The following is a 24,925-nucleotide window of genomic DNA, read 5'->3' as shown; positions in this document are numbered from 1 at the left end:
TCAAATAAAATTTCTTTTCCCTGCAACATAACAGTATTTTTGAAGGATCTCCAGAGAAAAGTCAGAGTAATTGGTTTTGATTGAAAAGAGTTTTTTTAAACTAATATGAAGACGAATGGTACTTTTGTAGGGTCAATGAAGCTCATATTTCTTCTCCAGACTTATAAACAATTATCATAACTGTATATTGTTGTAAGACTTTTAAGTGAAATCTTAACAATAAGTCTATAGGTGTGTATGTAACATACATGTATGTGTGTTTCATGTATATGTGCATATGTTTACTATGACCAAGTTAGATTTATACTATGGATGGAAGATGAGTTCAACTATAGGAAAGACATGATTACATTAAAAAGAAAAACAAACAAAACCTTATGATGATATCCCCAATGGGGAAAAATCCTTTAACAAAATATTGATCCATTTATGCCTTAAGCAACAACAATAATAGTCCACAAATCCTTTGGCATTAAGGGACAATTTTTAATATGTTAAAAAGAAGTATTCTTTAAATTGAAACACTAGCATTATTTGCCATGGATGTATACTTAAAGGTTTCCAAATAAGTACAGGGATAAAACAAAAATGCCTCTCTCCTCACTATTACCTTCTGTAAATGCTAACAGTAGGAATAAGGAAAGAGAAAGACATTAACAGTGGCAAAGAAAAGACAAATATTCTGTTTTCAAGGACATGATTTTACTTTGAAAATCCTACAGAGTCAGCATAGAGACTGATTGAGGTCAGTATCTCTAGTAAAATAATAAGGTACAAAATAAATCCATAAAAATAATCAGTGACTCTGCCCAAGAATAACAAAATCAGGAGGAAATAATTAGAAAAGTGAATACAAAATGCATAAAATATGCAAATAGATACCCTAAATTCAATTACTTCATTTCATAGGTGGGGATTTTATAAGTAGAGTACAGAATGGTTAAAATTTAACTAATGTGACAAGGATAATTTGTGGTGAACTAGAAATAGAAACCAAGCTTTCTAATTTCTAGTTTAAAATTACACCAGTCTCTCTATAATCTTTTTGGCTCTAATTTTGTATTGTTGAGACATATTTGAGTTTTATGAATACATAGATGCAGAGAGAAGTCTTCAGGTTATATTAAGATGCAAGTGATAGTTTCCTGGTCAGGAGTACTTTCTTTTTCAATTAGGCAATTTATTAGTAAGAGAGTGATGCAATTCAAATGCAGTGAAACTTTGATTAACTAGGATACCTAAGGAATTAAGTGTACTGATTAATTGAATTTCTTGTTTAATTGATGAGTAACCAGAAAATCTTTGTATCTTAATCTTTGCTGTGACTGCCCTTATAAAAAGTTATTACTATTCTTCTCTGCTGTCATAATTAAAGCCTTCTTCAGCAGTAGGGGATCTTGTGCCTTCTGTGTTAGTATATGTTACAGAGAAGCTAATAATCCCTCACCCTACCAGGGAAGCTGGTGCAAGTTTTTGTTTTTTTGTTTTTAATTTTTTATTAATCCTGATATTCTCTTGTTTAATTTTCATTTGTCAAAGTCTAGACCCAAGAGTTAAATTAAATTATTAAATAATTATATGATTTAATTTGTTGTTGGCCTGAGAAATGAGATAATCAGTGATTCAAGCATGAATTTATTATTTTTTCTTTTTTGCCTTTTCACTTTAAACTTGTTCATGTAGTGACCAAAAATGTGGAATTGTATAACTGGAAGGGTTCTATAATCATGCTGTTTGGATTTATTGTGTTAGATATAATCTCTATTACCTTCAGAAAATTCTTAATAATATTTTTTCCCCAATTGCAATTTTTAACGTCCATTTTTAAAATTTTGAGTTTCTTTCTTCCCCTTCCCTCTTCTCTGAGATGAGAAGCAATTTGATATAGGTTATACATGTATAATCATAAAAAACATATTTCCATATTAGTTATGTTGTAAAAGAAAATGCAGACCAAACAATAAACCAAGAAAAAAAAAAGTGAAATACTATGCTTCAGTATGCTTTATCAATTCTTTCTCTGGAGGTGGACAGCATTTTTCATCATGAAATCTTTGGAATTGTCTTGGATCATTGAATTGCTAAGAATAGCTAAGTCATTCACAATTGATCATGATTACAATATTATATTACTATGTGCAGTCTCCTTACTTCATTTTGCAGTAAATGTAAATCTTTCTAGGTTTTTCTGGAAGCATCCTGCTTGTCATTACAATCATATACCATAATTTCTTCAGCCATTCCCCAATTAATGGATATACCCTCAGTGTCCAGTTCTTTGCCATTACAAGAAGCTCTACTATAAATATTTTTGTACAAGTAGGTCCTTTTCACTTTTTTTATCTCTTTGGGATACAGATTTAGTAGGATATGCACAATTTTATAGTTTTTGGGATAGCAGTTTTTCAAATTGCTCTCTAAAATGGTTGAATTGGTTCACAACTCCACCAACAGTAGGAAAAATGTACCTTTCATTTTTCCTACATCTCCTTCAACATTTATCATTTTCTTTTTTTGTCACATTAATCAATTTGATAGGTGTGAGAGGTGGCACCTCATAAATTTTTTTAATTTGCATTTTTTATCAGTAGTGATGTAGAACACCTTTTCATATGATTATAGATAGCTTGATTTCTTATCTGAAAACTGCCTGTTCACATGCTTTGACCACTTATCAGTTGGGATCAATTGTTCTTATAAATTTGATTCAGATCTCTAGATATTTAGTAAATGAAGCCTTCATCAGAGAGATTTGCTGTAAAAACCCTCCCCACACACACTTTCTGCTTTCCTTCTAAATTTGACTGTATTTTTTTTCATGTGAAACCTTTTTAATTAAAATGTATCAGTATTATCCACTTTACGTCTAATAATGTTCTCTGTCTCTCTATTGGTTATGAAATTCTTCCCTTATCCATAGGTCTGAGAGGTAAACTATTCCATTCTCCCCTAACTTGTCCATGGTATCACCCTTTATGACCTTGAGATAGTTCTAACTAGCCATGCTATAAGTCAGAGGATCCTTAGCTACCACCATCCACATTCTTCACTCTAACCATGAGATCATGTGAGTAAGTAAAATGGCTCAAATGAAATTGAGAATATATGACCCTAAGTGGACTATGAATATCATTTACTGAATCTTCCTTTGAGAATATATTGGTGTTTGTGAATTTCTTGGCAAGTATGAGTTCTTCACTTTTAAGTTTGAGCTTGCTTTATTTTCCTGTATTTGGGGCTTGTTACTCATTTGTCAAATGTGAGATCGTAGGCCGTGTAACAATTGGATGCCACAATGTGTGATCAGGGACATTGCCTGGTTTGTATAATTATCAGGTAATAGAACTGGGAGTTTACCATTGATTATGGTTAAAGAAATGAAGATTGGAATTGAATTGAATTATCATAGTATCCCAGGCTACATCATGAGCAAGGAATGAAACCCTTTCTAAAATATTTCTCTATCTTAGTTTATTTAGAGTAGATTTTCTTTTTCAAAAAAAGGTTGTTTAGTTAAGATATATCAGCTCTTAGGAAGCTCAGTAAAATTGTAAATAAAATTTTCTCAATTATGAGAACAATAGATTGTGTCTGAAAATTCAGAGCCATTTTAATTAAATAATATTTAGTTAGCTGAGAAGCTTTTCATGGTTATCAGCACCTGTAATTTAGCTTTCTGGTGAGCACTCAAGTTATTAATTTGGAAAATGTGCTCTAACGTGTTGGTAATCTCAAAGGTATTTAAGTATCTGCAAGATAAGATTATAAATCAGTTCTTTTTGAGGAATTCTAAGAGCCACATTTTTCTTAAGAGAGTTATCTGGAAATTAGGTCTTAACTCTTTCTCATGTCTTCAGACATTTGTACATGTAGTTATTAAGTTGGAGGATGAGTTATAAAATATATCTAGTAAAAAAATGAATTTAGTTAGCTAGCATTCTTGGGTATTACTAGCTAATAAAATGGTATGTGGTGATGATATTAAAACATTTTCAATTAGCAGTTTTAACTTTTCATTGTACAAAAGATTATTAAAAGTAATGTATAAGTAAAAACAGATAGGCTGAAATACTTCAATACAGAGTAGCACTTTGAGAATTCAAGAATACTCTCTACTCACAATAATTCTATTCCTATCTTTCATTTTGGTGGAAAAATAAAAATTTTAAATTAATGCTTTGAAACAAGTACTACCAAACCTTAAGAAGCCTCTGGAAAGCTGTTATTCATTGTTACCTTCTTTATTTGGGACTCCCTCCCCATCTCTGTTTCAGATTATCTTTCATAAAGACTGTATTTCAGTAGAGTTGGTAAAAATTCAAAGGTTTCATAGATTTGATTCTGGGATTGCTTTGTGCTGGTTTCATAATACAAAAAGAATCCTCCTAGCTAGAAACCATATTCCATTCCTTTACCAAGGCTGCTTAAATTTATTTTTGATGGTCCCTTTAATACTACTAATCATGTTACATTGGGCAAATTATTGAAATTTTCTTTCTCCAATTGATAAATGGTCAAAGGATATGAACAGGCAATTCTCAGATGAAGAAATTGAAACTATTTATAGACATATGAAAATATGCTCCAAATCATTATTAATCAGAGAAATGCAAATTAAGACAACTCTGAGATACCACTACACACCTGACAGGATTGGCTAGAATGACAGGGAAAGATAATGTGGAATGTTGGAGGGGATGTGGGAAAACAGGGACACTGATACATTGTTGGTGGAAATGTGAACACATCCAGCCATTCTGGAGCAATTTGGAACTCTGCTCAAAAAGCTATCAAACTGTGCATACCCTTTGATCCAGCAGTGTTTCTACTGGGCTTATACCCCAAAGAGATACTAAAGAAGGGAAAGGGACCTGTATGTGCCAAAATGTTTGTGGCAGCCCTGTTTGTAGTGGCTAGAAGCTGGAAAATGAATGGATGTCCATCAATTGGAGAATGGTTGAGTAAATTGTGGTATATGAATGTTATGGAATATTATTGTTCTGTAAGGAATGACCAGCAGAATGAATACAGAGAGGACTGGCGAGACTTACGTGAACTGATGCTAAGTGAAATGAGCAGAACCAGGAGATCATTATATACCTCAACAATGATACTATTTGAGGATATATTCTGATGGAAGTGGATTTCTTCAACAAAGAGAGCTTTAATTGATCAAAGATGGACAGAAGCAGCTACACCCAAAGAAAGAACACTGGGAAATGAATGTAAACTGTTTGCATTTTTGTTTTTCTTCCCAGGTTATTTATACCTTTTGAACCCAATTCTCCCTGTGCAACAAGAAAGCTGTTCGGTTCTGCACACATATATTGTATCTAGAATATACTGTAACCTATTCAACATGTAAAGGACTGCTTGCCATCTGGGGGAGGGGGTGGAAGGAGGGAGGGGAAAAATCGGAACAGAAGTGAGTGCAAGGGATAATGTTGTAAAAAATGGCATAGGTTCTATCAATAAAAAGTTATTTAAAGAATAAAAAAAAAAGAAGTTTTCAGCTTCTTCTATAGATAACACTTGCCCTATTCAGGGTTATCTGTAGTAAGAACCCAGGGCCATCCCTATAGGTACAGGAAGAATAGTGCAAGGGTATACTTTCAATCAGCAATCAACAATTTATAACAATTTATTTCCTCTTTTCAAAGTATTTGCCATCTCATTGAAGTGAATAGTCGTTGTAGTAGTGCTGATTGCAATTCATATATATCCCTTTTCATACTGTGTAATTCTTGTTCTTGTTATCAAGTTTTGCATAAGATTTACAAAACCTGAAAGAATTTATCCTCTGATGATTTTTGTTTTGTGGAAACTAGTATAGGATTCATGCTCAAAATTTTCTTGAAACATTTTGTGTAGATCCCTTCTTTGCCTTATCACATTTAATATTTATAACATGTCTTATAAGCTCCTTGAAGGAGTAAGCAAAAAGCAATAATCCTTTATTATGGATTTTGGAGGATCATTGAAACAGGAGTTGAGAATTGAGTTCAAATTCTGTCTCTGACACAAGACTAAAGGCAATTAACTTCTCTGAAGCTTATTTTCCACACCTATAAAATGGGGATAATAATTTCTTGCATAGCTTGCCTCATAGAATAGCTATAGGAAAACGACTTTGTAATTATAAACTTTAAGGTGTTATATAAATGTGAGCTATTTGTATCTAGCACTATAGTAGGCACTTAACTAATTGTTTTCTTTCTCTGCTCTTAATGCTAGAAGATTTCAACATACACTCAAATACTATGATCTCCAACTTTTGCATTTTCTTCCACTCCCAGAACTTATTCCTTCACTCCTCCTCAGCTACATATAGAGATGATCATACTTTTCATTTTTCTATCACCATCTATTGCTGTCATAAACAAGAACATTAAATTTCCTTTATCCTATCATTTCATCACTCCCAATGCTTCATTCTTTTAAACCTATTCTTCATCCTCAACTTGACCTCTAGTCTCTCCATTCCATGGTTTTCCCTGGTCATCTCTTCTGCTCCAACTTCATTTATATTCATTCCCAATCTTGACTCTATAGTTAATCAACTTCAATGTTACACTGATATCTTTTCTTAAATTCCATCCATTCTTTTGTTTTGTTTTATTTTGTGTTATATAATGAAGCTCCAACCTTGCTTTTATCATTTTCCTCTTTTTTCTATTCATGTGTTGTTGGACCTACATAAAATAACTGACTCAGTCTACTACAAAATTTAAAACTAATTTGAAATGAGCTCTCATTGCTGCATGGCATTGCTTTTCCTCCTCACTCTTCTTTGGTTGCTTCTTTACTTTAGCACCATACATCTGTTCTGTACTTTTCTTTTTCTCCTCAAATCTCTCAAGCTATTTACCCTCATTCTCATTAAAAGATCTTGCTTCTTTATTGAGAGAACAGCAGCCATTCATTCCACACTTCCCTTTTTTTCTGTACTATCCATTTCAAGATGCCTTGACATTATTCCCTCAAACTCTTTCCCTGCTCTTCTTTCCTCCTTTATTATTTGATGAAGAGGGAACCCTTCTTCTAACCAAGTTTAACCCTTCCATTTGATTCTTTGATCCTATTCCCTCTATCAGTCAGTCCCACCAGATTACTCCCACAATCATTCTTTTTTTTTTCTCTGATTTTTCATTTATATCTATTGGCTAATTCCCTACTGCCCATAAATATACCCAGATCTCCACTATCCTTAGTGATCCTCATAATCCTCTTGAGCTATCATCCTATATCATGTCTCTTAAAAAAAACCAAAAAAATCCCAAAAAACTCATACAAAAGCTATTTACTTTCTATCCTAGCACTCTCTTCTAAATCCCTAGCAATCTGGCAATTTAACCTCATCACTCAACTGAAAATGCTTTCGCTAAAGATAATCCCAGTGACCAAATTCAGTCTTTTTTTTTCCATCTCTTTCTTTTTTGACCATCCCTATATGATCTCCCTACAATATAGACTACCCTGTTCTCCGAAGCACTGTCTCTTCTCTCTGTCTCTCGTGTGTGTGTGTGTGTGTGTGTGTGTGTGTGTGACAGAGAAAGAGAGAAAAAATTTTTTTCTATTGGTTTTCTTGTCTGATTGCTTCTTCCTATTTTATATCATTCATATCTGACCTTCTGTCTGTAGTTGTACTCCAAGATTTTGTTTAGGTACTTTTCCTTATTCTTCCTATTCTCTTTGAGTGTCCATGAGTTTAATTGTCATCTCTATCCCAATGACTCATAAATATTAGATGGATAAATGGATGGATAGATAGATATCTGAGTTATGTGTATAAAACTTACTTTAATAAGCTGTTCCACTGCAGATCCTATTACTGTATCTTTTGAGAGGCAGTGGAATCTTGGAACCAATATAGTTTTTATTGGCAAGACTGCCAAGTATTATTGAATCGGTCCCTTCAACAAATCTTGTATCCTTACCTTCTTTTCTACTTAAGTCCCCGCTTCGCTTACACATGTAACCACAACTAGAAGTAAGGCCCTTAATTCTGGCCCGAGTTCTTGTTATACCTTCCTACTTCCTACTTAGCCTCACTGTAAAAATCTCTTCTTTATTCTAATCCTTTTTTCCCACTCAGCTGCCAAAGTGATACTTCTAAAACAAGTCTAACTATGTCAATCTCATTTAACTTGAATATACTTATCTAGCTTTATTGTATTTCATTTCTTGTTTGGTATTTTATAATTGATCCAAACTGGTTATTTTGCTGCTTTTAAAAAGACTTTCATCTCTCTTTTTGTAGTTTCTCTCTTGTCTTCTACTCTTGAGATGAACTCCCTTTTTACCTCTGCCTCTTAAAATGAAGAATCACAGAATTAAACATTTTGACAATTGGAATCGACCTTGTCTAGTCTAATCCATACATGAAAGAATTCCTAAAGTAACATGGCCCAATGAGTGAGTGTGCAGCTTTGCTCAAAGGCCTCTAAGGAAGAAGAAACTGATGTCTCTTGGGGAATATCACAGCTACTTCTGGACAGCTCTCATTGTTAGGAAATTTTTCCTGATATGAAGCCAAAATTTGCTTTTTTGTAATTTCCATTCATTACTACTGGTTCTGATTTCCGGGACTAAATGAAACAAGTCTAATCCTTCTTCCCTATGATAGTCCTTCCAGTACCTGGATACAATTTTTATGTCTGCCTTCCTCCCCAGTTTTATCTTCTTTAGGCTAAACAGGCCAGTTTCCTTTAACCATTCCTCACATGTTATGAAGTCAAGGACCTTTAGTCAGTCAGTCAGTAATCATTTGTTAAATGCTATCTACATCCCAGGCTCTTGGAATACAAAGAAAGGCAAAGGATAGTCTCTGTTCTCAATGAGCCCACATTCTAATGAGAGAACTATGATGCAAAACACCTATGTACAGTGAAGCTACACACAGGATGAGTTAGAAGTAATAGGAGAAAGGTGTTAGTATTAAAAGGAATCAAGAAAGACTTCTTCTACCAGGTGAGATTTTATCTGGGATTTGAAGGAAGCCAGAAAAGGTTGGAGAATGGAGAGAGTTCCAGACATAGTGAACAGTCAGTGGAAATGCACAGGAGGTCATTGACACTGTGTTACAGAGAATCCAGCAGTTTATAAAATATACAACTGTCAAGGTAGGAGGAGCCTAGATTACAAAGTGCTTTAAATGTCAAATAGCAGGTGATTTTATATATCACCCTGGGTGATAAATAGGGAACTATTGCATTTTATTGTGGAGGGTTGTGTGTGACATTAATTTGGCAGCTGAATGGAGATTGGACTGAAGTGGGGGAGAGAGGGAAGGGAGAGGAACCAGAAGGCTACTGCAGTGGTCCAGGTATGAGATGATAAAGGCCTGGATCGGGGTGCTAGTAGTTTCAGAGGAAATTACAATTATGGATTTGGAGGGTCATTGAAACAGAAGTTGAGAACTGAGTTCAAGTTCTGTCTCTGATACAAGACTTTATAAAGGCAATTAAGTTCCCTGAAGCTTATTTTCCACACCTATAAAATGGAGATAATAATTTCTTGCATAGCTTGCTTCATAGAATAACTATAGGAAAACTACTTTGTAATTGTAAACTTTTAAGAGGAAGTGAGAGAGGGAGGAGTCAAAGTTAATGCCTAGATTATGAGTTTAGGTGCCTGGGAAGATGATTGTATTCTTGACAGGACTATGGAAATTTAGAAAGAATGAGATTTTTTAAGCTGTAAGGTTCAAGGGAGAAGATAATGATTTCGGTTTGGACTTGTTGAGTTTAAAATATCTATAGGTCATCTAATTCAAGATGGTCAAGAGAAAGTTGAAGATGTTATTTTAGACACTAGGAGAAAGATTAAGATCAGACAAATAGATCTGAAACTCATCAGCATAAGGATGTTAATTGAATCCATGGGAGTTGAGGAGATCACTAAGTGAAATAATATATAGAGAAAAAAAAGAAGGCCCAAAAAAGGGGTCCTAGGGGATATCTATTGGGAGCAGGCATCAGTTGGATGAAGATCTAAGAAAGATGATTAAGGAGTGATCAGATAGATAGGAGAACCACAGTAGCTTAGGGTTAGTAATCCTAGAGAGAAGAGAGTGATCGAGAGTATCAGTTGCTACACACAGAGTTCAAAAAAAAAAAAAAAAAAAAAAGGACTGAAAAAGCCATTAGATGCAGAAATCCAAGAAATCATTGGTGACTCTGTAGAGAGGAATTCCAGTTGAAGGAAGTTGGAAGCCAGAATTCAGAGTAATAGTAGAAGGAGAGGAAAGGACAGCAAGCAATTCAGGAGAGGTTAAACATGTAATTTCTCCACACATATTTCCATATTTGTCATGTTGTGCGAGAAAAATCAGATCAAAAGGGAAAACAACAACATGAAAATACTGTGCTTTGATCCATATTTGGTCTCCGTCGTTCTCCCTCTGGATATGGATGACTCCATCACAAATATATTGGAATTGCTTTGAATCACTTCATTGTTGAAAAGAACCATGTCCATCATGGCTGTTAATCATATAATCTTGTTGTTGCTGTGTATAATATTCTCTTGGTTCTATTCATTTCACTTTGCATCATTTCATGTTAAGTCTTTCCAAGTTTTTCTGAAATCAGCCTGCTCATTATTATGTATAGAACAAAAATATTCCATTATATCATATACCATAACTTATTCAGCTCATTTCCCAACTGATGGGCATCTACTTTGTTTCCAATTTCTTGACACTACCAGAAGGACTGCTAGAAACATTTTTGCACATGTAGGTCCTTTCCTTTTTTTATGATCTTTTTCGGACACAGACCAATAGTGACACTGCTGGATCAAATGGTATGCACAGCTTGATAGCCCTTTGAGCAAAGTTCCAAGTTGCTCTCCAGAATGGTTGGATCAGCTCACAACTACACCAACAAAGTATGTGTCCTAGTGTTTCCACATCCCCTTCAACATTCATCATTATCTTTTCATGTCATCTTAGCCAATCTGAGAGATGTCAAGTAATACTTCAGAGTTGTTTTAATTTGCATTTTTCTAATCAATAGTGACTTAGAACATTTTTTCATGTAACTAGAAATTATTTTAATTTCTTCATCTGAAAATTGTCTGTTCATATTCTTTGACCATTTATCTATTGGGGAATGGCAAAGGGGAGATTTTGGTAAAATAGCTATTAGAGATGGAGAGATGAAGTAAGAATTTTTTGAGAACAGTGGACATACAAGTATGTTTTCTGGCAGGAGGGAGGTCCCCAGTAGAGAGGGAGAAATTGAAAATAGTGAGAAGTGGGGCTGGTAGAGGTAATAGTCTTCTGGAAAAGACAAGATATAATGGGATTACTTGTTCAGGTAAAAGCATTTGCCTTAGTTAGAGACAGATTCCTCTTCTGGTCAAAGGAGTGAAGAAGGAGATGGTGGCAGAAGGCATTAGTATGATGTGACATTAGGAGAAAGGTAGGAGCAGGGGATCTTAGCTAATGGCCTCAATTTTTTCAGTGAAATATAAAACAAGGTTCTCATTAGAGTTATCAGAGAAGAAGCTTTGAGAGGTTGAGGAGGGATGAAAAGTTGAAAAAATTACTTTTTGCTCTCGTCTGGACTTCTTAATCTTCTCATTGTTTTATTTAACTGTAGTGACCAGGTGCCCAGAAGTAAACAGAGTACTCCAAATGAGATCTGACAAGGATGATGGGATTATCATTTCCCTCTTCCTAGAAGAAATACTCTTCCTATTGCACCCCAATATTGCATCAGCTTTTTTGGTTCCCATATCAAATTTGTGACTCATTAAGTTTGTCTTCCCTAGATTCTTTTCAGAACTGCTGTCTATTCATGCCAATTGATTTTTCTGTACCCAAATATAAAATTTACGCTTATTTAAATTTAATTTAATCTTATTAAACTCATTTCTATGTCAAAGCTTAGTTTCCTTCAAAGCTCAACTGAAAAGTTCTTTTTCAATTCCCTCCATATGCTAATGGAGGGAATTCCCTATTGCTCCTAAATTACCTTACATTTGTTTTTTTATGTAGTTATGTGTGTATGTTGTCTCCTTTAATAGAATATAAGCTGCTTGGAGTCAGGAATATTTAAATTTTTGTTGTATTCCTAAGTGCCTAGCACTAGTGTTTCCACGTAACACACGTAAAATGCTTATTGTTTATTGTTTAGTTCATTTCTTCAACTCACCCCACCACCATTCTTAGCAGTTTGTAGAATTAAAATTAGATTTAATTGAAAGAAAACTTCAGAAAATAAAGTGACTTCTCTCATTTCCCATCTGTCAATAGTATGCTCTTCTCTTTATCTCCCTTTCCTAAAAATGGTGCTAGATTATATATAATATGTGCAAAGGTTTCGCAAGCTGTTAGTTTGAAACAATCAGCTATAGGTGACTGAGAATTTTAGTCTACAAAGTCCATTTAGTGTTGAGATATTTGTCAACAAATATCTATATGTAGCATATGGACCCAAGAAATGGTGATCATTAGGAATGGATTTTGCCAAGTTGAAAAAATTTATAACTTGTTGCTAAATAACATTAGTTTAGTATCAGTAAAAATGACTCATATTATCTGTTTGATATTGGATAAGATACCCATGAATCTCATGCAATATCTGAATTTGTATTAATCTTACCATAGCTCCTAGCATAAGATAAGTATTCTGTGTGTCCCAGAAGATTATTTCTATTCATGTACATATTTTAGGGTAATGATCAGGGAGAAGAATGTATTCTGATTTGATTTTGTGTCTTTTTCCTAGAAAGTGATCAAAATGAAGCACATTTTTTATAAGATCCCCTCAGTACAAATTTCCTGTCAGCTAGCCAAGACTCAGGATGTTTTGGCTGCTATCAGCTATCCAGGATCTGTCATTCAGTTACTCAAGTTTTTTCTCTGTATTGAGAAATATTAATTAAGTTGTGTGATGATTAGCAATCAGTTATGGAATTTATAACTCATTTGTTTGAATTTTAAAGTGAATTTTAATGTTTATTTAGAATAGAGAATATTTTTTAGAGAAAGCCCAGAAGGAGATTTGGTTGTTTTGTTAGTTTTTTCCCCTTTTACTCTCAAATAAAATTGCATGTAGTAAATGACTAATACAAGATATAATATAGGCCTGTTTTATATCCTGCATGAATTACTATCCTGAGAAGTCTCATAGATTTATAAAATATATGTTATAGTTAACTATTTTCATCCATATTAGACTATCCCCATTCATTTTCCCTAGCTTTTTAAAAATAAAAAATAATTTGTAAGAATTGTTATATATTTTGCTAAAAAAGAAATCAAGCCTCACATATTATGGAAGTCATAATATGATCAGTATTAGTTACATAGGATAGAAAGTATTATTTGGATTCAGGAAGTCTTGAGTTCAAATCTAATCACTTGTATATACTGTTGAGTAATTGACTACAAACTTAAGGACTTGAAATCTTGGTTTACTCATTTGTAAAGAAAGAATAATAATAACTCTGATTAATAATTACATTGTTGTAAAACCCAAATGAGACTATGTAAATGTTTGGCAAACTTTAAAGGGCTACATAAAATCAGCTATAATTGTCTTTTTCTGATCATTTCATTCCCATTCATGGTCTGGCCTTGTACTAGAAAGTGGTAATTCCATAAGGAACTTTAAAGCTTGGTTGAAGCTTTTATTATTTTTTATAATTAATCTTTAATGAAAAATATGTTCACTTAAAATGGAGCAAATAATAAACTATGTCATTTAGTACAAGTAAGCTTCATTCTGTATGAACTGTGGGATTTGAAGAAGTGAAGAACAGACAAGTAATTTTAATTTGTCTTATGCCACATAAACCAAGCTTTAATTATTTTTTATAATTAATCTTTAGTGAAAAGTATGTTCATTTAAAATGGAGGAAATAATAAACTATGTAATTTAGTACAAGTAAGCTTCATTCTGTATGAACTGTGGGATTTTAGGAAAGGAAGAGCGGACAAGTAATTTTAATTTGTTTTATGTCATGTAAAACCAGAGTATAAAAATTTTCATTATGGAATATATCAGCTTTTACTGATGAAGTGCAACTTGTCCATTAGATATTTGAAGTATGATAAAAAAGAAGAGAAGGTCACCTACATTTTGGAACATGTAAGAATGGATAGAGATCCGTAGACATGGGGGGAAAACTTATCTCTGCTTTTGTGGTACCTAGTCAATTCATCTAGAATGAAGAAAATGATACAAAGGAAAGTTGAATTGTTTGGGAATTATAAGTCCCAGTAGAGACCTTAAGATAATGCTGATATATTCCAGCCATGTGTCAGAGTTGGCCTGCTTTTTTTTTTTTCCTGTGGGAACACAAGTTTGAATTTATAATGGAAGTTAGTGGGATAATCCAATTCATTTTTATAAGTATTTGGTTTGGAAAGAGAACAACAGTTGTGGTAGGAAATGTTCATAATGGTGATTTTCCTATTTTTTTTTGTCATTTTCAAGAAATATGAGAAAAATGATCAATTTTATTATAGTAGAGTAAAGTATGAAATTCTTTGTTCAAAGAGAGGGCATTATAATTGGTTTATTATGCCACAGTTCTAATTTTATCTCCATAGTGGCACATAGAGACCCAAAGAGTGAGACTAAAGGTCTGTAATTGCTAGACAGTAACATTATTATTACTATGTTAAGCCAATGATGGTTCTGTGGTAGCATTATTATCCTTTTCTGATCTTTCAATGAGATGGTATAGACATAATTGGTAGCCAGAGTTTGTGGTTTGTATTATAAAATTTGAAATTATTTCATATCTAATTATTGAAATTATTTCGCATCTAATACAGTGAAAATATTTCCTTGTTTTGGTTTTTGTATCACTTTTCCTACATAAACTTTTTTGGGGATTGTAAGAAATGTTTTCTGTTAAAAATTCTTTGAATTGTGTATGTAAAAAAAAGTGTTGTTTCTATTTGATATAATAGGACATGGAAGGGTTTAAATCTGTGTAGTGTGGTTAATAATGTTCAGAAAATTTGTTTCGTGAATGGTTAGGAGGTTTCCCTTTTCTTTCACTGAGTTTGAAAAAAAATTACCTTGTGACCAGCCATTTAACAAAATGTTACAAATCTGGATTTGGAGTTATAGAAACTGAATTCAAATTTTGTCTTTTAGACATTTACTTTGTGTAGTTGATAGCATACTGAACTTGGAGTCAGAAGAACTTGGCTCAAATCTTTCCTCAGATATTCACTAGTTCTATGACTGAACAAGTCAGTTAACCTTTTCAAAAATAGTATTTTTTTTGGAATTATGTATAAAGATTGTTTTCAACATGCACTATTATAAGATTTTGAGTTCCATTTTTTCCCTTCTCTCCTTTCTTTACCTCCCTTGTCTCCAAGATGGAAAGCAATTAGATATAGGCTATATATGTACAATCCTATTAAACATATTTCCATAATAACCATGTTGTGAAAAAAGAATCAATATAAAGGGGAAAAATTACAAGAAGAAAAACCAACAAAAAAGTGAAAATAATATGCTTCTATCTGCATTCAGACCCTTTAGTTTTGTTTTTTTTTCTAGATATAGATAGAATTTTCCATTAGGGGTCTTTTACAATTGCCTTTTATCATTACTGTCAAAATTGATCATTGCAAATTGTTGTTACTGTGTACAATATTCTCCTGGTTCTGCCCACTTCACTCAGCATCAGTTCATATATGTCTTTTCAGGTTTTTTTTTGAAATATGCCTGCTCATTATTTCTTACAGTACAGTAGTGTACCATCATAATCATATTACAACTTTGGCTAATTGAAGGGCATCCCCTCAATTTCCAATTCTTTGCCACTATAAAAATATTTTTGTACATTATGGGTCCTTTTCCCTTTTTTATTATCTCTTTAGGAAAAGACTGAGTAGTGGTATATTGCTGGATCAAAGGGTATGCACAGTTTGATTGCCCGTTGGGCATAGTTCCAAACTGCTCTCCAGAATGGTTGGATCAGTTCTTAGTTTCTCCAGCAAAGCATTTGTGTCCTAGTTTTCCCACATCCCCTCCAACACTCAAGTTAGTTAACCTTAATGAGCCTAATTTTCTCATCTGTAAAATGAGGTCCTGCACTCATCTGTCCTTCCAGCTCTAAATGTAAGACCTGGGTAATCATTTAATCTATCTGGGCCTTAGTTTCCTTATTTGCAAAATAAAGGATTTGGATAAGATGATCTCTGAGGGCTCTTTCAAATTTAAAACTATGATCCTATGACACCATTCCCCAAGCTTAGCTAGGTCAGTCTTCTTAAGACAGACCCTTTTTATAAGTTTTATAAGGAGCATATTCTGTACTGTCTCTGCTAGCATACCATGGTTACCTTCACAACAAGACAAAGTGTTGATATAAGATTTTCCTTATAGATGGTTCAATTAGTTACAATCATTTCAATTACATCACTAATAGTAAAATTAGTTTTGATACTGGTATAGTTTATTGTTTAAAGTACATGCTAGTCCTTTTTCATATTTTTTCTTCTTTAGCTAAGTTGACATATTGGGAATAAAACCCAGAGAAATCCTCCCCAGAGCAGGCTTCTGTGGCTTTATCTGAAATAAGTTTTGCTGTTTTCTTCCTTTGAATTTGTATTGTGTGCTATTATTTGGGGTTAGTGTTTGCATTTTTATGCAGAAATATTTTGAATTTTGTATCAGTAATATGGACAGTGAATCTTTATATAGAATTCTCAATGTCTGGAACTTCCATTGATTCAAAACTTTCCTGGCATGCTTAATGCACTTAAGTACAGTTGTGGGAATTTTGGCTATGCTCAGAATAATGGACTCAATGTTTTATCATCCCTGAATTTAATTATAGTTTAATTACCATTAATTTGCTTTTTCTCAGTCATAAAGTTACATTGAGCATTTCAGAGTCCACCCCAGAAAGCCAGGCTTAGTGCAAATTGATCATGGATTTGAGCTGGCATGTTTAGATTTGCAGATTCTTGGGACAGAAAAGGGACTTTAGAGATTAGTTGCTAATAAGTTCCAATCCCTCATTTTATACTTATTACATTTATATTGATTATATTTTATAACAAAATAAAAGCCTCGAGAGGGAAAGCAACTTGTATACTTTTACAAAAGTAGTTTAAGCTTGGTCTGGGTTGGTACTCTTAGTATCCCTTCTCCTAAGTCTATTTTTACTGTGTCACAGTTGCTTTCTGTAGTAAAGTTTGGAAATTATCAGTTTTATAATTTTTACCTCCCTTCTAGGGAGTTGGTAGGTCATATCTCATTTTCCTTACTCTCTTATCCATGCCTTTCTCTTAAGTATCTGTTTCTTTTTAATTTTTATTTTTTTCCAATTACATGTAAAAATAATTTTAACATTTATTTTAAAAATTTGAATTCTAATTTCTCTCCCTCTTCTCATAGCAATTTGATATAGATTATACATGTGTAGTCATATAAAACATATTTCCGCATTAGTCATGCTGTAAAAGAAAACACAAGTCAAAACATGTGGGCACATAGACACATACACAGACAGAATGAAATAAAAAATTGTATGCTTTGATGTGCCTTCTGACAGTATCAGATCTTTCTCTGGAAGTAGAGAGCCTTTTTCATCATAAGTCCTTCAGAATTGTCTTGTTATCTTTGTATTACCAAGAATGGCTAAATCATTCATAGTTCATCATCATACATTATTACTGTTCAATACTATACAATGTTTTACAGTGTTGTATACACTGTTCTCCTGCTTCTATTTACTTCACTTAGCATCCAGTTCATGTTAATCTTTTCAGGCTTTTGTGAAAGCATCCTGCTCATTACCTCTTATAGCGCAAAAATATTCTATCACAATAAAATACCAAAACTTGGTCAGCCATTCCTCAATCGATGGACACCATTTCGTTTTCTAATTTTTTGCCACCACAAAAAAGGGCTGCTATAAATAATTTTTGAGTGCCTATAACTAAAAGTTTTACATTTTAACTGGGAGCTCTTTGGCCCCTTTGCTGTACAGGTTCTCATAACAGCACAGTAGAAAGACAGGAACAAGTCAAGCTCTTTCTTATTCCACAGATTCATAGATCGCATCCTTTTATCTGTTCCATTGTCTTCTCACTGTAGGGAAAACAAGACTGCACGAGGTAGTGATTCAAGAGAGATTCACTCTGATTCCAGAATTTCAAAGAAAGGTAAAAAATGAAGACTTTTTCATCAAATAAAAGAAAGCATTATAAGAAATGTGAGAACCAAAAAAAAAAAAAAAGATCCTCATAATTCTAATTATAACATTTTTCTCACATGATCTTGAAATTTTTGAGCCTCTCCTATATGCCTACTTGTCTATGCTCTGTGTTTTGAAGGATACCAAAAGAAATAGAGTTCTATTTATACTTTTCTATCCTCAAGTAGATTATAGTTGTATTTGGAAAAGATAGAACTTAAAAATCTGAAGAGATTAGAACCACTACTTCTTTCATCTCAGTTGGAGGCAATGATTTTTAAGATCTCTTCTAGCTCTAAAGCCTAAAGTTTTAGGATTTCTGTACTAATAAGGTTCTAGAAATAGTTACATTGTATTTCCAAATTTTGAATAACTAAGTGGTAAAGAACAGAACACTGATTACCTTCAGTGTAAACATTCTTAAATGGGCAATAACCGCCATCCCAAATGGGCTAATGGGTCTCAGTTTTTTGATATATAAAATGAAGGAATAGGAATGTATGACATATAAGTTTTAAATCTATGATCACAGTGCAACTATCTTAATCAATTTATGTTTTAATGGAAAGAATGTGAATTTGAATCAGACAGCCAAAGTTTGAATTCTGAGTCTCTTACTAAGTGACATTGGGTGAATTTCTCCAACTCAAGAAACAAAAGTGTCTATCATCAATTGAGAAATGGCTAAACAAGCTATGATAGATGAATGTAATGGGATATTATTGTGTTATAAGAAATGACAAGCAAAAAGATTTCAGAAAAACCTGGAAACACTTATATGAACTGATACAAAGTGAAGTAAGTGGACAGAACTAGAGAATTTTATAGACATTAATAACAATATTGTTTGATGAAAAACTGTGAATGGCTTAGCTATTCTGAGCAGTACAATGATCCAATTCAATCCCAAAGGACTAATGATCAAGCATGCTATCTATTTCCAGAGAAGGAATTTATATTGTTTGAATATAGATTGAAACATGATATTTTCACTCTTTCTTTTATTAACATTCTCTTTTACCAAATGAAGAGAGGAAGAGAAGGAAGTAGGGATAGAACTTGGAACTCAAAATTTAAAAACCAAATGTTAAAATTGTTTTAGTATGTAATTATATATTTTTTATTTATATACACATGCATGGGTAATTTTTCAACATTGATCCTTGCAAAACCTTCTGTTCAACTTTTCCCCTTCTTTCCCCCCAACCCCTCCCCTAGATGGAAGGTAGTCCAAAATATATTAAATATGTTAAGGTAGAAGTTAAATCCAGTACATTTAACATGTAATTGATGTGTGTGTGTGTGTGTGTGTGTGTGTGTGTGTGTGTGTGTTTGTGTGTAGAGGCATGGACCAGATGTTCTCTAAGGTTCTTTCAAACTTCAACTGCTATCATCCTCAGTCTCACAAGTTGTTTAAAATTAAAATTTTAATTTATGATAACCAGAGCAGTTCAGAAGGATGTTTTTTCTTTGTAAGGATAGATAGCGGAATGGGTAGAAATGAGAAAAGGATGGGCAGAAGAAAAATATAGAGGAAGGAAGAGAGAAAGGGAGGTGAATGGAGAACATAACATAACACATTGCAGTGTCTGGCTTAAGAATTATAAATTGTGTGGTGATTGAATGTTTTCTAAATGTATTTGCTATTAAATTTATCAAACAGAAACTGTGATTGAAAACAAGATTTTAATTGGAAGAATTTCCAGCTTGATTGAATCTGCCACTGGGAAGTATGTTTGTTGGTGAATGGGGAGATTGTGTGCAGTAGAGGGTAGTAATCTATAGCCTCAATTTGATGAAGTGTTGGTAGAGAAATATTGGTTCTGGATCCGTGCATCCCCCCCAAAATTGTCTGTCTATGTATAAATTAATCCTGAACCAAAAAAAGAAAAGACCCCTTTAATTTCTATTGCACAAAAAATGAAATAGACAAAGTTCTTTATATTCTGCTTCTGAGGAAAAAATAATTTATAACTAAATTTCAAGGTTTGACTAATTATAAAGATGACAAATATTTCTGTAGAATATAAATGCACATACTTGGCACACATCATGGGTCTGAATTGATGACTTCTTTTATAATAATGTTTAGGAAGTGAAAAGAATTCCTAACTCTTGAACTATGCTAATTGTTTGGCAAGATTTTACATCTTTTTTTCTTCAGTGCCCTAAAGAATTTTGGTTATTTTTTCCCCCTCAAGTGTATTAAGTTATTTTTAACCCTTTTTTCTTTCTTAAGAGAATCCAATGCACACAGGGGAAAAAAAACACAATATGCTTATCCTAAGTAACCAACATTTTTACCCTGCTATTCCTTTCCATTCACCTAATTATCTGGAATATTACAGGGATTGAAAAAATAAAATATTTCTTCTATTCCCACAATATACATTTTTTATTACCTTGTACAAGTAAGTGAATGATTTTTTGTAAGGCCAGTGCGAAAAATCTAAAGTTTTCTCTGGTTCTTAAATTATAGTTAAATTGCTTTCTGCTTATTATCTGCTAAATTTATTGGTAAAGTATCTTATTAGTCTCATTCTGGACATAAATTTTATGTATAGGCATACAAGTATGTTATTTTTATTCTTCAGAAACACAGAGTTGCAATACATGTTAAAAATTAGAGTGAAAAATCTGGTGCGGGCACCGTCATATTTCTGATATAGTGAAAAGTTTACCTTGTCTATCAAAAATACTCCTTTGGGTCCTTGTAATACTGAACATGTTTCTCACAGAACTGCCATAGGTATATTAAGCTTCTCATTCTTGTAAAGAAGTGTTTATTTTGCTATGGGGAATAATGACCTTTTCAGTATCTTTTCTCTACTTCTGTGTCCTGTATTGATATTGCTAATAAATTTTATTATAGTTTTGAGTTTTATAAAGGAAATTGATATACTGAATTTTATTTTGAGCTATAGTATATGTGGCTAAGTTTCATTTGTGTCCATGGTAGTTTTTTTAATGCTTTCTTGCTATCCAGGTATTATAGATATTTATTGTTAAAATGTGAAAAGAAAGCTTTAAATAAGAGATCTAATTGCTATAGCACTGAATATACCAGCCATTTTAGCAGATTTTAAATTTCCAATATAGGGTATATGAGAGGTAGGGATCAACCACATCCATTTTTTTTCTCATCTTTGAGGATTAGTAAAGCTTATAAGACTAAGTATTCAAATATTTATTTCTTTGACATCTTTGATTAAAAAGAAATTAGCTGTCTCTCAATTCTGCTTTAATTTTCATAGTAACAAGTATCCAAGAAGGTAAAGCCTTCTTGGTAGGAATTGTTAGGGCTGGATCAAAGAGTTAACAATTTGTATCCAAAAGAAAAAAAATCTAGCCATTTGGGAGAAAAACAAGAAGAAGAAATGCATCCTAATTTTCATGTGCTGTGTAGTTGATCGTTAATAAAACTATCAAGAATTAGAAAAATGAGTGACAAGGTATCTTTCAGGAAATGTTTACAGTATGGAATTGTTCTGGCTTTCATTGTGTCAGCAAGAAAATAGAACAATGGCTCATTCATAGCAAATGATCAGTAGGAATAATGTAATCTCTGGAATCACAGGGTAAACAGTACTAGTGTGAGCTTGATTAACTTGTGGTGAAATAAATTACATTTGCTTGGCTGTATGACTTAACATAGAATGGATGCTACCATTCACATGTGATTTAAAATCAACAACATTCCAGCAAACAGCAAATCAGCTACTTGGATTCATAATGACTGTATTTTAAAAGGATGTAACAGAGATCTAATTTAATCCTTCTAATGGTGGAGAAAGTCAAACTGGATATATTTTCTTTGCAGAGTTATATTTACTTGGACCAGGAATAAAAAGCTTTCATCATGATATATCTATAGAATATGATCATTTGGAACAACTACTAGTAAACATAGGACCATGACTGAATAGTCAATGTCACATTTGTTACTGACTTCCCCTACTTTGAAGAAAAAACTGAAGTGATATGAGACAAAAACATAGTCATAGAATCATTTTCTCCCATCCCCAAATTATTGTTCCTTAATCTGATAAAAATAAGAGTCTATCATGTCTATAATCATTAAGATTCATAAAGGAAAAGAAGTGATTTTCACAAATAAGGAGATTATGATCTAATGGGAAGAGAAGACAAAATGTGCATAGTTCTTAATTTATGAGCATCCAATTTAAAAATCTTCAAAGAAAGTAATTATTTATTGTATCTTTTCCCCATGTATCCTTTCCTGAGACCTTTTTCTTGGAATCTTCATTGGAGCAATCTCTTCCCCAATTGACAACTTTCCCTATAGGGATAATGAAAATCTCTGTGCTACTCGGACTGATTTGTAGGGTGAGGATAGATGGAGAAAATAGGACTTCTGAAACAACTTGGAACTTTTAAAGAAGCCATAGATTTAGAAGTAAAAGGAAATGAAGGGGCTATCAAAAGCAGAATTCACAGATGATCACAGTGGCAGATGTCTAGTTTAGAACTGCATTGCTATGTGGTAACCAAAAAAAAAAAAAAGATCTGCCTACATGTAGCAAAAATCTCTTTATTCCATGTTGAGCTCTGACATGAATGGATCATTTTAATATATTAGCACTGAGTTGTTACAGTAAATGCAGGATATAGCTCCCATTGTATAGATTCTCCATGTTCTTCCCCTCCCCTTTTTTCAGCTTTTTAGGTGTTTAGTATCCTTTCTCAATGATAGTTTATAGATTTCAATTATAGCAGTTTACTTTTTAACCAAACAGCAAACAGTTCATAATAAAATATGATTTCAATTAAATAATGTTAATAGCTAAAATGTAAGTATATCTTGTTGAAATATTTAATTTAAAAATTTTGAGTTCCAAATTCTTTTTCTTCAACCTGTCCCCCACCCACTAAGAAGGCAAATAGTATGATCTCAGTTATGCATATGAAGTAAAGCAAAACATGTTTCCACATTAGCCATGATATAAAAAAAAAGGCAAGAAAAATAAAACAAATGGAAAAAAATGTGCTTCAGGCTGAATTGCAGTTCATCAGTTCTTTCCCTGGAGGTTGATACAATTTCCCCATTTTACAGATGAACTGAGGCATAGAGAGGTTAATTGACTTGCCCAGAGTCATAGAGTAAATATCCGAGGCAGGAGTCAAACATAGACTTTCCTAAATTCAAATCTACTGCTCTTCCCCCTATATCATGTTGTTTGCAAGTGGAATAATGTAAATGAAGCAATATTATGACATCATCCTCATATGAAACTTATTTTTCCATAAAACTATGAAATTAGTGGAGAAAAAGATAGTTCTGAAGGAATTTTGTTGGAGTCATCTGCATGCAGCCCAGAGTTTCTGTGCAATAGGGAATATGACCAAGAAAAATGTGTGGATAGGAAGTTTATGCTTCTGATACTGCAAAGCTTTTAATGCCATCAGGCTTTTGTTTGTTGGATCTGTTCTTTACCATGCTTTGTTGTTTACCTCTCTCGGATGTAGTAACTAGGGATAGGAGACATCGCCTTCTCTTGCTCTTTTAGCCATCTCTGCCAACAGCTGGGTGAGGAATTGGGGTGGGGTGGAGTGATTAATAAGCTTCTTCCCTACACAGGAAAATCTACTTTGTCTTTCCTGTCAGCCACTACCTTCTTTGCTTGGCACTGCAGCTAAGAGAAAAGTTGTCTTCAAAAAGTCATCTGAAACTCAGTCCTTTCTCAGTCTGCTGAGGTGCTAGACTTTAGTAAGCTTTTTTCACTCTAGCAGAGGCTACAACTTTCCTCTTTTAGCATTTAGCCAATAGCTGTGAAGCTTGATAAGATTTTCTTCTGAATGAGGAGAGGGGATAAGGGGATTGGCAGAGGTGGCCCCTAAGTGCCACATGGAGGTGTCAATGACACAACTTTCAGAGCATTTATACCAGACTGGCTATGGGCAGTCCATCTTGTAGAGGTATGATCTTAGGTGAATCTCAAGACTTCATTTATGAGGAGAACCCATAATCGAGTGCTCAAAGTCTTCCTGGAAAATGGGATCCTGGGACTCCCATCACTTATGGTGTATGTGCTTTTGCACCAGAGCCACATCCTCTAAAGTTTTGTTGCCTAAAATCACATATAACTGTGATTCTAAACGAATTGTTTATTTGCCTGGCTGTATCAGGAATTGCAGAAGGCTATGTTGAGGTATTAGGTATGCCTTTGCTTTCCTTAAACTATACTTGTTCATTAGAATTCTTTTTAGCCTATTACATAGTAAGCATTTAATAATTGATTTAGAATTCTTCTTGGCACACCCTCTTGTCTTATAAATCTAGTTCAGCCGTCACCTAACTTTTGATCAGAAAACCTTTTGAGTATTTATCTACACTTTCTCTCCACCTCACCTTCCCTTCCAGGTAAATCTCTGGTTCTATTACCTCAAATTAGAAAAGAGAAACCACACTGTATGTATCAAGAAATCTTAACTCTAAACATGTGGCCTTTCTGCTATCCAACTGGCTAGACAATTCTTTTTCTATGTTATCCAACTACTTGGATTCCGAAAGGCAGTTGATCTTTCCCCACATTTCCTCAACCAGCAATATATATCTAAAATACCAAAATTTAAGAGGGATGAAATGACTTATACCAACTAGTTGTTCAAATTGGGGAGTGGGAGTGAGGAGGGTGCCTTTTGCCTTTAATAGTGATCTCTAAGCCTGAGTGCTTACTCTTGCAATGTGTTCCTATTCTTTTCTGTTCCTTCATTCCAA

The 24,925-nt window shown here is 33.4% G+C and overlaps 1 protein-coding gene across 4 annotated transcripts in view; it reads left to right on the top strand.

The window, feature by feature from the left end:
* Positions 1-24,925, top strand: part of RNF152 (ring finger protein 152) — a 101,105-nt gene that overhangs the window by 37,252 nt on the left and 38,928 nt on the right. The window contains exon 1 of one of the 4 annotated variants that reach the window (XM_051969899.1): positions 2,854-3,067. The exons of 2 other annotated variants lie outside the window; for them this stretch is intronic. The gene's annotated coding sequence lies outside the window, so the exon portion shown is untranslated. Of the gene's footprint in view, positions 1-2,853; positions 3,068-15,189; positions 18,155-24,925 lie in introns of those variants that run through there. One more of the 4 variants, XM_051969900.1, reaches the window with a different exon arrangement.

This window comes from Antechinus flavipes, chromosome 1 (genome assembly GCF_016432865.1).
Source record: "Antechinus flavipes isolate AdamAnt ecotype Samford, QLD, Australia chromosome 1, AdamAnt_v2, whole genome shotgun sequence".
In the NCBI taxonomy this organism is placed as follows: domain Eukaryota; kingdom Metazoa; phylum Chordata; class Mammalia; order Dasyuromorphia; family Dasyuridae; genus Antechinus; species Antechinus flavipes.
The sequence above is the reverse complement of the archived record's forward strand: the minus strand, read 5'-3'. Positions and strand labels throughout refer to the sequence as shown.